The sequence below is a fragment of the Lissotriton helveticus genome, chromosome 4_1 (assembly GCF_964261635.1).
Source record: "Lissotriton helveticus chromosome 4_1, aLisHel1.1, whole genome shotgun sequence".
NCBI classification, from domain to species: domain Eukaryota; kingdom Metazoa; phylum Chordata; class Amphibia; order Caudata; family Salamandridae; genus Lissotriton; species Lissotriton helveticus.
In genome coordinates, this window is record NC_136063.1 from 645,983,927 (window position 1) to 645,995,937 (window position 12,011).

Sequence of the window (12,011 nt, forward strand, 5' to 3'; positions counted from 1 at the left end):
TTAGATCCAATAAAAAAGAAAGGTGTCAGCATAGCAGAACTTCTGTAGAAGTTCTCAGAGTAAAACGTATTGCATAGCATGAAGTCACACAAGGATAGCACATAAAGGTCTTAACTCCTCTTAGCCTGTAAGGAATCTGAACGAAGCTAATGATTGTTGCCTAGTTATACCCACAGAAAGAACCTTCTAGAATCTCATATCAAGGGTCTCATTATTATTGACCTTCAAACAATACTTTTTGGCAGCACACTTGAACCCCGCTTCTTTGATCCACATATTTGAGACGTCCTTGGATTCCATCTTCTCATTCTGCAATCCCTTTGGTCATTAGTCTTATCACTCTCACCAGAATACTCTTTTTGAGTTTACCTATTTTCTTGTTATACAATGTGCCTTTCTCTATTCATTAGTTCTGACACTGCACCAGCAGAGGAGAGAACAACATTGCACCTAAAACAAATATTCATGCTGGAGGTTAAACATTTGAAATCCAAATGCTTAAGGCCTTTGGATAGCTTTAGCATAGCAAGCACCTCATCACACATTGTACCTGTGTGATTACAGATACATAGACAATCATATTATGAATGCAAAAAGCTATTTGAGTAAATACATTTCCCATTATATAATAAACGCAGGATGTTAGTAAAAATGAGTATATGGATACAGGAAAATCTGCAATATTATTCAAACCACTCGTGCAATTATGTATGAGAACTGAAATTCATTATTAATATTAAAAAACGTTAATATGCACACACATATAAATGTTGAGAGTACGCTGTTAATGTACATTCTATATTGATACAAGTGCACTACAAATGATCAATCTTAGTAAGTCACACAAATATATGAGGCCATAAGTGAACATATATGTGGGAAAATTAATAATGAAGAGGTGGAGCCCAAATCACCCTGCTCCACTAACAAAACTACACTCTTTATTACAGCGGTTTCTGAATAATCAAGTTAGTAATCTTTAACAGTACTCATGAAATATGGCACAAAATGTCACCACCTATGTGATGTAACAGAGCAGTGGGGTGCAGAAAAGTTCCAGAAATATTCACTTCTCCACTTTCAAGTGCTTGAACTTGTTTTATTAGAAGTCATAATAATAATAAAGGCATGCAGAATAAGGGAATGGCAAAGAGTGTAAGGCACATTCATGTTACTTAAAACTACGGGAAAAGTAAATACACGTGACAGCAATTACTCTCTTCTGAAAGGTTAGCTTTTAACATTTTAAATGACATCCACATACGTTTGTAAATTACAAAGAAAGCAACGTAGCAAAGTGAAATTTAATCCCATCTAGAAATATTACGTCCATCTTCTAGTCAACAGACAATAATAATCATAATTCCTTATTCTAAGAGTTTTGAATATCATTTATACTGGAGGAGTTCTTGTTTATAATTATTTTAAATAGTTTAGAAGTCAAGTGCCAAGATATGTTAACAATGATCAGCGATAACTCTCAATGAGATGCCTTAGACCAGTGCTTCATTGTGAACAAAATAAGTGCAAGGCCCAAGATCTTAAGCAGGATGCCACTGCAGCTTGTGACACCCTCTCTCTCTCTGCCATCGCTGACAAATGCCAGTAATAACATTACCTGCTAACCATCACACTGCCAAAAATGTGCCAGTTTGGACTTTTGCAGGACACCCAAAACTGTAAGAATGGTCTGGACGTGTTTGTATTATTAGTTTCTTAATGCATATTAGGTTGTTAAACACTTTGCCTGAGTGCTCTGCTTCAAGATTGACAGATAGCATCAGCACGTAGTAGACTGTTTTTGAGATGGAAAACTCCCCTGCAGAGTGATGGATTTGCGCGTCTTGAGGTACTGGGTTTTTCAGAACCGGTACCGAACCGGTAACCCAGTGGTGTCAGGGTACACCCAAAGACCTCGAGTACTTTCCTAATTCAGACCACAGAAACTCAGAGTCTTCTTGGTGAAGTCAAAGATCGAATTTATTGGCTGCAACCAAGTAACAGGCGTCCTAGAAATACAACAACACGGGATGTATATTCTCAGGAGACTGCTCAATCTGACAAAGTCAGGCTTCTCTTTTTATACGAAATATTGTGCTTTAGGCAAACATTCTTCAAATTTTAGTATACCATACACATGTTTCCACTACAAAGGAAAAGCAGAGTCATGATGACAAGCCCATATTTCAGTTCGTCCAGCCCACAACAAATTACCCGGCAAGGCCCAACATTTCCATCAGATATCGGTGGACCCCCAATAAAAACGGGCACCTCCCCATCATAAAGCAAGTGAGAGAGAAAAGAGCAGGGACAGGTGTGAGCAAGATTCGGCAGGGTGTGTGTGCGATGAAAAGGGTTTATGGCATGTTGTGCCTTGATGCTATCTCGTTCAGCCACTGGGAGAGGAACTGACCGAACAGGTTTGGCCTGGGGCAATGGTTCCAGCTTGCCCAGGTCACAGAAAAGTCAATTAAGGTGTACGTGTCCTTTGAAATCGAATTTGGCTTAATCATCTGCCTATGTGAGGGCAACTCACAAAATGGCTGCCTTACACAAAATGGAAGCCAAGGGTTCAGGACGAAAATGACGATTTCGAGGTGAAATCGTCACTCGAATATGACGAAAATGCTTGTACATAGTGTACTAGCCATTCTCGGTCTTTTGATATAAAAATCGTCATGCTATGACAAAGTTTATTACAAGAGTCCAGAATTATTACACGAGTCCAGAATTTTCAGAACCACAAACCCTCCTTTTGCCCTTACATAGGCAATTAACCTATCCTCATGCTAATCTGAGTCCAGGTCTATATTCCTAAAGTCATTGAGATGCTGCTGTAACATCATCCTAGTACTTAGCTCGTCTCTTGATACAGGTTTCCTTACACATGATGTAGCACAGAGGCCACATATTGCAGGAGCACACTGCACGCAGAGACAGAACAGGAAAAGAATGGCTAAGACCATCACAATGACCATCAGAATTTTCCATCCCCAGCCGGATATCAGTTCCCAGAACCACCCCATTAATGACCAATCTCCTTTATCCACATGAATAGATTCGGAAATCTTATGCAGTTTGGAGATGGCCTGGTACACTGTTGGAGCGTTATCTGGAATGAAAACACAGCAACTCGATTGGATCAATTTACATACCCCACCTCGGTCTGCAAGTATGACATCTAAAGCGACCCTGTTCTGAAGGGTCATAAGACGATCCGACTGGAGCTCAGCAGTCAAGTTACTAAGGGCACCAGCAGTTTCAATTACGGTGGACTCAACCACCCTTGTCAATTGCCTTATGTTCCTGCTGTTAACCATGGGTCCCCAGAACGGCAGAAAACCCTTTACAAAGTCCCCAAATTCTTGTCCTGCAGTGTCTTCTTTACTCAAGACACCTCTAACTATCCTTGTCTTGTGGTAATCTGCCGCTGCTGTGTAGGTGGGAGGCAAAAGGAACGAAACAAAACATGAGCCCGAAAAGTCAGGGGGCAACCATGTATAGGCTCTATCATGGCAGATGAAATAGGTACCCTTAGCTGCTAAAAACGCAGGGGAAGTCTGAGACCCAAAAACATACGTTTCCGTACAGACACTTTTCCCTAACTGAGCTCTGGGATTCTTGCCAGTACCTTGCAGACATAGATGACCCTGATGGGGTACAATCCAAATCGGGGACGATCTCTTAGCTTGCTGTTTCTCACTCAGAGTAGCTCCATATCCGGTCACGTTCCATCCTATATATGCAAGTGTCTCATCTTCGGGGGTAGTTTCATAAGAAATATCTTCCTTAATCATGTCGACTATACCCTTAACTAGAGCACTATTCTTAGGATTGTCTTTTACAGAACGTAGGGGGTGGACTTCACGTGCATAGATGAACATTGTTCTGTATGCCCACACAGAACCATTATGGCTGAAAGGCAGGACCAGATAAGGGATACCTTTATCCGTTGTGTGAGGCATAAGACCACACACCCAACAGTTAGTCGTGTTCATTACAAGTTGGTGTTGGTGCAAGAGCTGAACAAAGGAGTTATTAATAAACTCTAATCTCCTAGCGGATTCATGTTCAGGAAGGGGTTGAAAAGAGTGTGTGGAAACAGTAGAAGGAGGAAGTGCAGGCGATGTAGTGGGTGCAAATGTCACTTGAAAAGAGAATAAAACATATCCTAATAAAAATATCATCACACTGAATAACATGAAAATGCACAATATCAAAAAACTTTTCTTTGTCATCATTTTACATATTCTGTTTCTAAAGTTCATTTCCTTGGCAGGTCTCTCCATCTCGAAAAACTCCATCCTCTCTAAAGTGCTGCCCGCGATGGGAGGTTGTTTCTGCTAAGGAATGCTTCTGTCAATCTAGGGCAACTCCCTTAGACCAACCAGAACTGTCGACCTAACGTCGTCAGCTGCACCCCAAAGACTTTGGGCAATCGCGGCCCTAGCAGCGGAACCCAGATGGCGGTTCGAAAAACAAAAATAAGCAAGTTTCTCAGATGGGAGAGCTGCGCTTTCAAAAATAGTACTTGGAGGAAAAAAAAAAACTTTTATTAGTTCGTATTTCTCGACCTCAGATTATAATGTTGTTTTCCTGGTATTGTATTATCTTGGAAAAGGAGTTCAGGTTCTGTAGTCTCCAATCGAACTGATGGTGATACAGCTGGTTGCAAAATTTTATCACTCTCTTGTTCAGTAAGTGTTCCTTTTACACGTGCATCACTGAAAGGCAGAAAACGTGGCACGGTTTCAGTCTCTGAGTCAGCGACACCCTTCTGGACCCACTGGTCGTACGGCAGAGGTAAAGGTACCCTTTTACAATGGACCCCGTGGATCCAGTGCTTCTTCCCTTCCACTCGTATAGCTGATCTTGTGGAATGAAGGACGAGGTGCGGTCCGGTCCACCTGGGCTGGTCGTTCTTGGTTCGCTGGAAGTTTTTCACGAGAACCCAGGATCCAGGGTCGATGGGATGACCTGGAGTTTCAGAAACCGGAGGCAGGGTGTCATGGACCTGTTGGTGTAAAACACGCAATTTAGCCGTCAATTCGTACAGATAGTCAAGCAAAACCGGGTGTTCGATTTCACTGAACTTTGTGGGCCTTGGCACTCCCCAAATGTTGGCCGGGCGGCCAAAGACAATCTCATATGGACTAAGTCCCACTCGCGAATGCACAGTCATTCTGGTTGATAGGAGTGCTAAAGGGAGAGCGTCAGGCCATTTAAGACCTGTGCTCGCTTGAATTTTGGCCAGTTTTAACTTAAGCGTGCCATTGTAGCATTCTACTAGTCCAGCTGATTGGGGGTGATTTGCAGCGTGGAACTTCTGCTGAATGCCTAGCCCTTCACATACTTTCTTCATCACACGACCCACAAATTCACTCCCATTGTCACTCCAGACCATTCTAGGCATTCCAAATCTGGGGAAGAATTCTTTCACAAGGGCTTTAGCTGTGGACAGGGCAGTATTGTCCTTTAGGGGATATGCTTCTACCCATCTTGAGAAGGCACAAACAACAACGAGTACGTATTTTAAGTTGTTGCACCTCTCCATGTGGATGAAATCTAGCTGCAAAACCTCGAACGGATACGTAGGAGGCGCAAAATGACCAGCTGGAGTTGGGGTTCCCCTACCAGGATTGTGTTTCAGACACACCATGCAATTCTTGACCACATTCTCTGCACACTTAGGAATTCCTGCATTTTGCCATACTGGAGCCAACAACTTGCAAATCCCTTTCACGCTGATGTGAGCCATTCCATGAGCCATTGTAACCACTGCAAGCACATACGCATCGGGTAGCAACCATCTCTGATGCTCTGACAATTCAACCCAACAACCATTGGCATCCATTCTACCCGTGCTTTCTCTCCACATGTTCAACTCTTTCTCTGTAGCCTCAGCTTGAATAGACTTCACACTCTCTATTGTGTCTTCACACATTCCAACATCACCAACCCATCTTGCAGGGCCTGCAACATTCATTCGGCTCATCACATTCCTTGCAGTTTCTTTCACGATTTCGTCAGCAAATGCATTTCCATGACCAACATCATCAGTCACCTTCTTGTGAGCACTACATTTCACAATCGCCACTTGCAGAGGCAAGGTCAGTGATTCAAGAAGCTCATTCACCAAAGGACCATGCTGAATCTTAGCTCCATGCGAAGTCAGGAACCCACGTTCTTTCCACAATCGTCCAAAACTGTGAGCCACACCAAACGCATACTGACTGTCGGTGTAGATGGTCACTTTCATTCCTTTCGACAACACACATGCTCTCGTAAGTGCAATCAATTCTGCTGCTTGAGCTGAATTATGTGGGATACGTGCAGCTTCAACAATTGTATGCAAAGTCGTGACAGCATATGCTGCAGTCGTATCACCATTCGGGAGCTTGAAACATGAACCATCCACCCATAATGTACCATCACACTTTACAAGAGGAGTGTCCTGGAGATCTATTCTCCCTTTCGTTTCTTCTTCTGTTCTAAGAAAACAATCATGCTGTTCTGAAGCATCTAATTCCTCTACAATTGGCAACAACGTAGCTGGGTTTAGAGTGTTACATCTTTTTATGTGCACATGACTTGCTAACAATGTTAATTCGTAACCTGACAATCGAGCACTGTGCTGTGTCTTGGCTCTGTTTAACAACGTGTCTACTGCATGTGGGACCATCACAACTAGCTAGTTATTCATTACTAGACCAGCAGACTGTCGTATAGAAACAGCTGCTGCCGCTGTTGCTCTTAAACAACTCGGCAATGCTTTAGCTACCGGATCCAAAGTCGACAAAAAATATGCACATGGACGCTGCTTGTCTCCAAACAACTGTGTCAACACTGATAATGCACAACCTTCTTTCTCATGGACATACAATGTAAAGGGCTTACTGTAGTTGGGGGTACCTAACACAGGAGCCGAACATAATGCTGTGCGCAATTCAGAAAAACTTTTCTGACACTCTTTAGACCATGGAACGGGATTGGGTGTATCTTTACACGTTAATGCCACCAAAGGTTTGGCCAGCAAGGAAAAATTTGGGATCCACTGTCTGCAATATGATGTAATACCCAAGAAAGCACGCACTTCTCTCTGTGTTCTTGGCACACTCAATTTCGCTATTGCCTGAATTCTTTCTGGGGTCAGTTTCCTTCCCTCCTTCGATAAGAGATGACCTAAGTAGGTCACTTCTTGTCGACAATATTGCAATTTGGAAAGTGACACCTTGTGATGCAAATCACACAGATGATGCAACAATGACAACGTGGCTTTTTTACATATTTCCTCAGTATCTGCAGCGACAAGCAAATCATCAACGTACTGTACAAGAGTAGCACCACCAGGTAAAACAATCGTATCAAGCTGTGTCTTTAAAGCTTGACTATATATTGATGGACTTTCACAGTAGCCCTGGGGAGCGCGTTTAAAGCGGAAGCTTCGTCCTCCTAAACTGAAGCCAAAAATATCCCTGCTCTCCTCAGCAATCGGGATGCTGAAGAAAGCATTCTTCAAGTCAATCACCGAAAACCAGGTTGCAGAAGCTGGAATCATAGTCAATAGGGCAGTAATGTCAGGAACAACTGGAAATTGTGGCACAACTATTTTATTGACCTCTCTAAGATCAATCACAAATCTGTAAATAGGTGGCTGGGAAGGGTCAGTTCGTTTCAAAACAGGCAGAACAGGGCTATTGCAAACGTTGCCTCTTGTCTCTTCAATCACATCTTTTTCAATCAGATCGTAAACGATCGCTAGCAACGCTTTTTCACCTTCACTAGAGATTTTGTATTGGGGAATTCGTGGCATTTTAACATTGGCTTTCAATGTTACAACATATGGTGGTATTTCCAAAAGACCCACATCATTAGGACCAGTAGCCCAAAGAATATCAGGAAGAAACGACAATTCTGTTGGAAGTTTATCCCTTGACAAATACATTGGAGAAACCACTTTCTTACCTAGTGTAAGTTCTACTCCCGAAGGAGAACAGTACAAAGTTGCATACAATCTTTTTAACAGATCCAATCCTAACAAATTTTCACCACAACCTGTCGTCAGAATAAGGGGTGCTTCTAATTCACAAGGACCAACAGAAAGGGACATAGGACTAGAAATTGGGTTCCTAACCGGGGCGCCAGAAAAACCTACAGAAACATTCATTTTGCCAGACAAAGGTGCGCCAGGGAGTTTTGAGTGCATAATAGAACTCTTTGTAAGCACCAGTATCCAACAGAAAAGGCTCTGACACACCTGATGTAATCACCTCAACGTATGGTCCACTCTGATCTACTGGAACTGAAACAACTCCCTCTCTTTGTCTATGGCTGTCCTAGCAACCATTATCTTCCATATTCTCATCTTCTGCATAGTAATCATCAGCATAGTACTGAGCTGTCCTACCAGACGTGTTATTCTGCTGATCAAAACTATTCATAGAATTTTGAGGTGGAAGGGGACGTGCGTTCTGGGGGACGTTTCCACGTCCTCTACCGCTAGGCGCTTGCTGAACACCTCTACCTCTTGTGTTTGAAACACCATTCGCGCGCTGTAACAGAATAGGGCAACTATACTTAAAATGACCCTCTTCCTTGCAATACGAACACTGGTTGGGACCTACAGGAACACGTGGCTGAGTATACTCTACTCTTTGCCTTTGAAACTGTTGAGGTTGCTGATAATTATTTTGATAGTTATTCTGACCACCATTATTCTGGCCACCACCACCACGTGGCGGATATGCCTGCTGTAACAGAACCTTCGTTTTTAACTCTTTAGTTTTCTTTTCTGCTCTATCTTTCTCATCTTTATCTCGATTTTCGTAATAGTGTGCAGTAGCCAATATCTTTGCTGAAGAGGAAACTGCCCAAGAACTCTCTGAATCTTTTAACTTCTTACACAACTCTGGTAACAAATTGTGCACGAATTTATCGACGAACAGTCGCTGACCACCTTCTGTGCTCATATCTTGACCACTGTGGTCGACAAATGTTTCTTCAAACCTGGTGAAGAAATCAGACACCGTCTCATCTTTCTTCTGCTTACATGCAGACAACTTATCCCAATTTACACGCATCGCAGGCATTATCGTTTTCATGTAATCAATGATCTTACCAGGAAGTTCTGCTACTAAAGGCTCAGGCTTAGCACCACCAACTTGTCGGGCATCTGCAGCAGCAATATTAGCCCATGAGTCACCTAATTCCTGATCATGATCTGCATGACGAATCTTTCCCCATAAAGGCTTTGGAACAACATTCCCAAATAACATATCGATAACGGCTAAATTCATAATGCATGAACCTGCAGTCTGCGACAATTCCTTGTAATACCCTGTGGGATTCTTACGGGGATCAGGCAATGTCTGTTTAAGGGCCAAAACTTCAGCTCGCTTCCATGGAACATGTACCCACACACGCTGAAAGTGTGGCGGAATAACTGGATTAGCATTTGCGTCACCCTCTCTCCATTGTGGGGGAACTTCTCTCATGGGATATTGTCTCGCCTTCTTCTTAACAGAAGAATCAGACTCAAACAACGACTTAGAAACACCTTCAGTCGTAAGTGACAACAACGTCGCAACTGCTTTCCTAACATCTGAACCCACAATTGCGCCTTTTGAAAATTCAAACCGTACATGGCTCAACTCGGGCGGATTAGAGTCCAAATCATTTTCCTCTAAATCTTCACACAGAAAAACACACATTTTCTCAAAAACGTATCTCTGCTTTGATGCTTCCCACTGATGGAAGACATCCATAACACATTCTAGATCATATATTGTCGGGTCAGTCACCCATCTATGTGCCAAATGATTTAACGTTTCTTTCTCCCTAGAATCAGGCTGTTGACTACGCAACTGTTTATGCTCAGAGACAGGAGCCGGACTTGCCTCTCCTTAGAAAGGATACAGAATACTAGTAACAGTACTAGCCACTCTCTGACGAACAGAAGGAGAAGTCGATGAAAAGACAAGAGGGAAAGCAGGGTGAGATGAGGCAGATGCAGAGGCAGTGTCAGGAGGAGTACCAGGAGTGGTAGTCGATATAGTAGTCAAAGTTGTAGGAAGTATAGGAAGAGCAGATGTAAAAGCCGGTGGCCCTTGAGGAGGCTGCACCGGAGGAGCAGGAGCCAGCTGAAGAGTAGCTGGTGGGTGCTGTGGAGGAACAGGAGGCATAACAACCACAGGTTGCGCAACTAAAGGTTGCGGAGGTGCTGTAGCATTCTGCGCATAAGGCGGTGGCGAACTTAACAAATGCGCCATTAACGGATCTTTTTCAAGCTCTTTTGCTGCATCTTGCTGAAGAGGCGGCAAAACTGGATAGCATTTATCTATTACCATTTTTCGTTGCCTGTGCAACTGCTCACTCATCTGTTCTTCTTCATTGTCTTTAAACTGCATAGCAGCTTGCATTATCGAAATACCCCTTTCTCTCTTATTTTTCTTCGCTAATTTAATTTCCTTCTGTTTGGCATCCTTACGCCATAGGCGGAAAGAGTCAAACATCGCCGGCCGTGCTTTCTTCTTAAAAAGTTTAACTTCAAGGTTATCTAAGATTTCCGTGTCAAAGCTACCATATTGGGGCCATTTTAAAACACCATCGCTTCTTGTGTATTTGATCCAAACTTCATTGTATGGGATGGGGCCTACTCCAAGTTTCACATACAGTTCATATGTTGGAGTTCCAATCGGAGGAACCGGACACGAGTCCTCCAATCGGGAATCCCTTTTACTACAACCAAGACAAAACAAATTTCCAAGTCTGCTAAGACCAGGCATCTTCGCTCTCTAGTCTAGCTTCAAACTTCAAAGGATTATCGATTACGATATTTCTCGTGAATACACGAGTCCTTCGGCTTTGGCGCTTGCAAGTTCCAAATAAAGATCCCAAAGGGATACCCAAGACTAAGAACCAACTAAGGACTGGGAGACGCTCCACTTATACTTAACTGAGATATCGATGACGTCACCAGAAGACTCGTCTTATCGTTTCGCTCTACCAAACTTCAAGGGTCCAAATCAGGGCGATAGCCAGGGCAGCAGTCCTTTGTAGCCGCCGGGAAGCGGGGAACCTCGCAGCAAAGACTTTCGGACCACGTCGACATGCAGGGGTCGATGAAGTGGTTGGCCTTCCTCCAGAATTTTCACACGAAGCTCCTCACGAACCTCTGGCTGGACCGGTACCGCTGGTATCGAGCCCCACGTTGGGCGCCAACTGAGGTACTGGGTTTTTCAGAACCGGTACCGAACCGGTAACCCAGTGGTGTCAGGGTACAACCAAAGACCTCGAGTACTTTCCTGATTCAGACCACAGAAACTCAGAGTCTTCTAGGTGAAGTCAAAGATCGAATTTATTGGCTGCAACCAAGTAACAGGCGTCCTAGAAATACAACAACACGGGATGTATATTCTCAGGAGACTGCTCAATCTTACAAAGTCAGGCTTCTCTTTTTATACAAAATATTGTGCTTTAGGCAAACATTCTTCAAATTTTAGTATACCATTCACATGTTTCCACTACAAAGGAAAAGCAGAGTCATGATGACAAGCCCATATTTCAGTTCGTCCAGCCCACAACAAATTACCCGGCAAGGCCCAACATTTCCATCAGATATCGGTGGACCCCCAATAAAAACGGGCACCTCCCCATCATAAAGCAAGTGAGAGAGAAAAGAGCAGGGACAGGTGTGAGCAAGATTCGGCAGGGTGTGTGTGCGATGAAAAGGGTTTATGGCATGTTGTGCCTTGATGCTATCTCGATCGGCCACTGGGAGAGAAACTGACCGAACAGGTTTGGCCTGGGGCAATGGTTCCAGCTTGACCAGGTCACAGAAAAGTCAATTAAGGTGTACGTGTCCTTTGAAATCGAATTTGGCTTAATCATCTGCCTATGTGAGGGCAACTCACAAAATGGCTGCCGTACACAAAATGGAAGCCAAGGGTTCAGGACGAAAATGACGATTTCGAGGTGAAATCGTCACTCGAATATGACGAAAATGCTTGTAC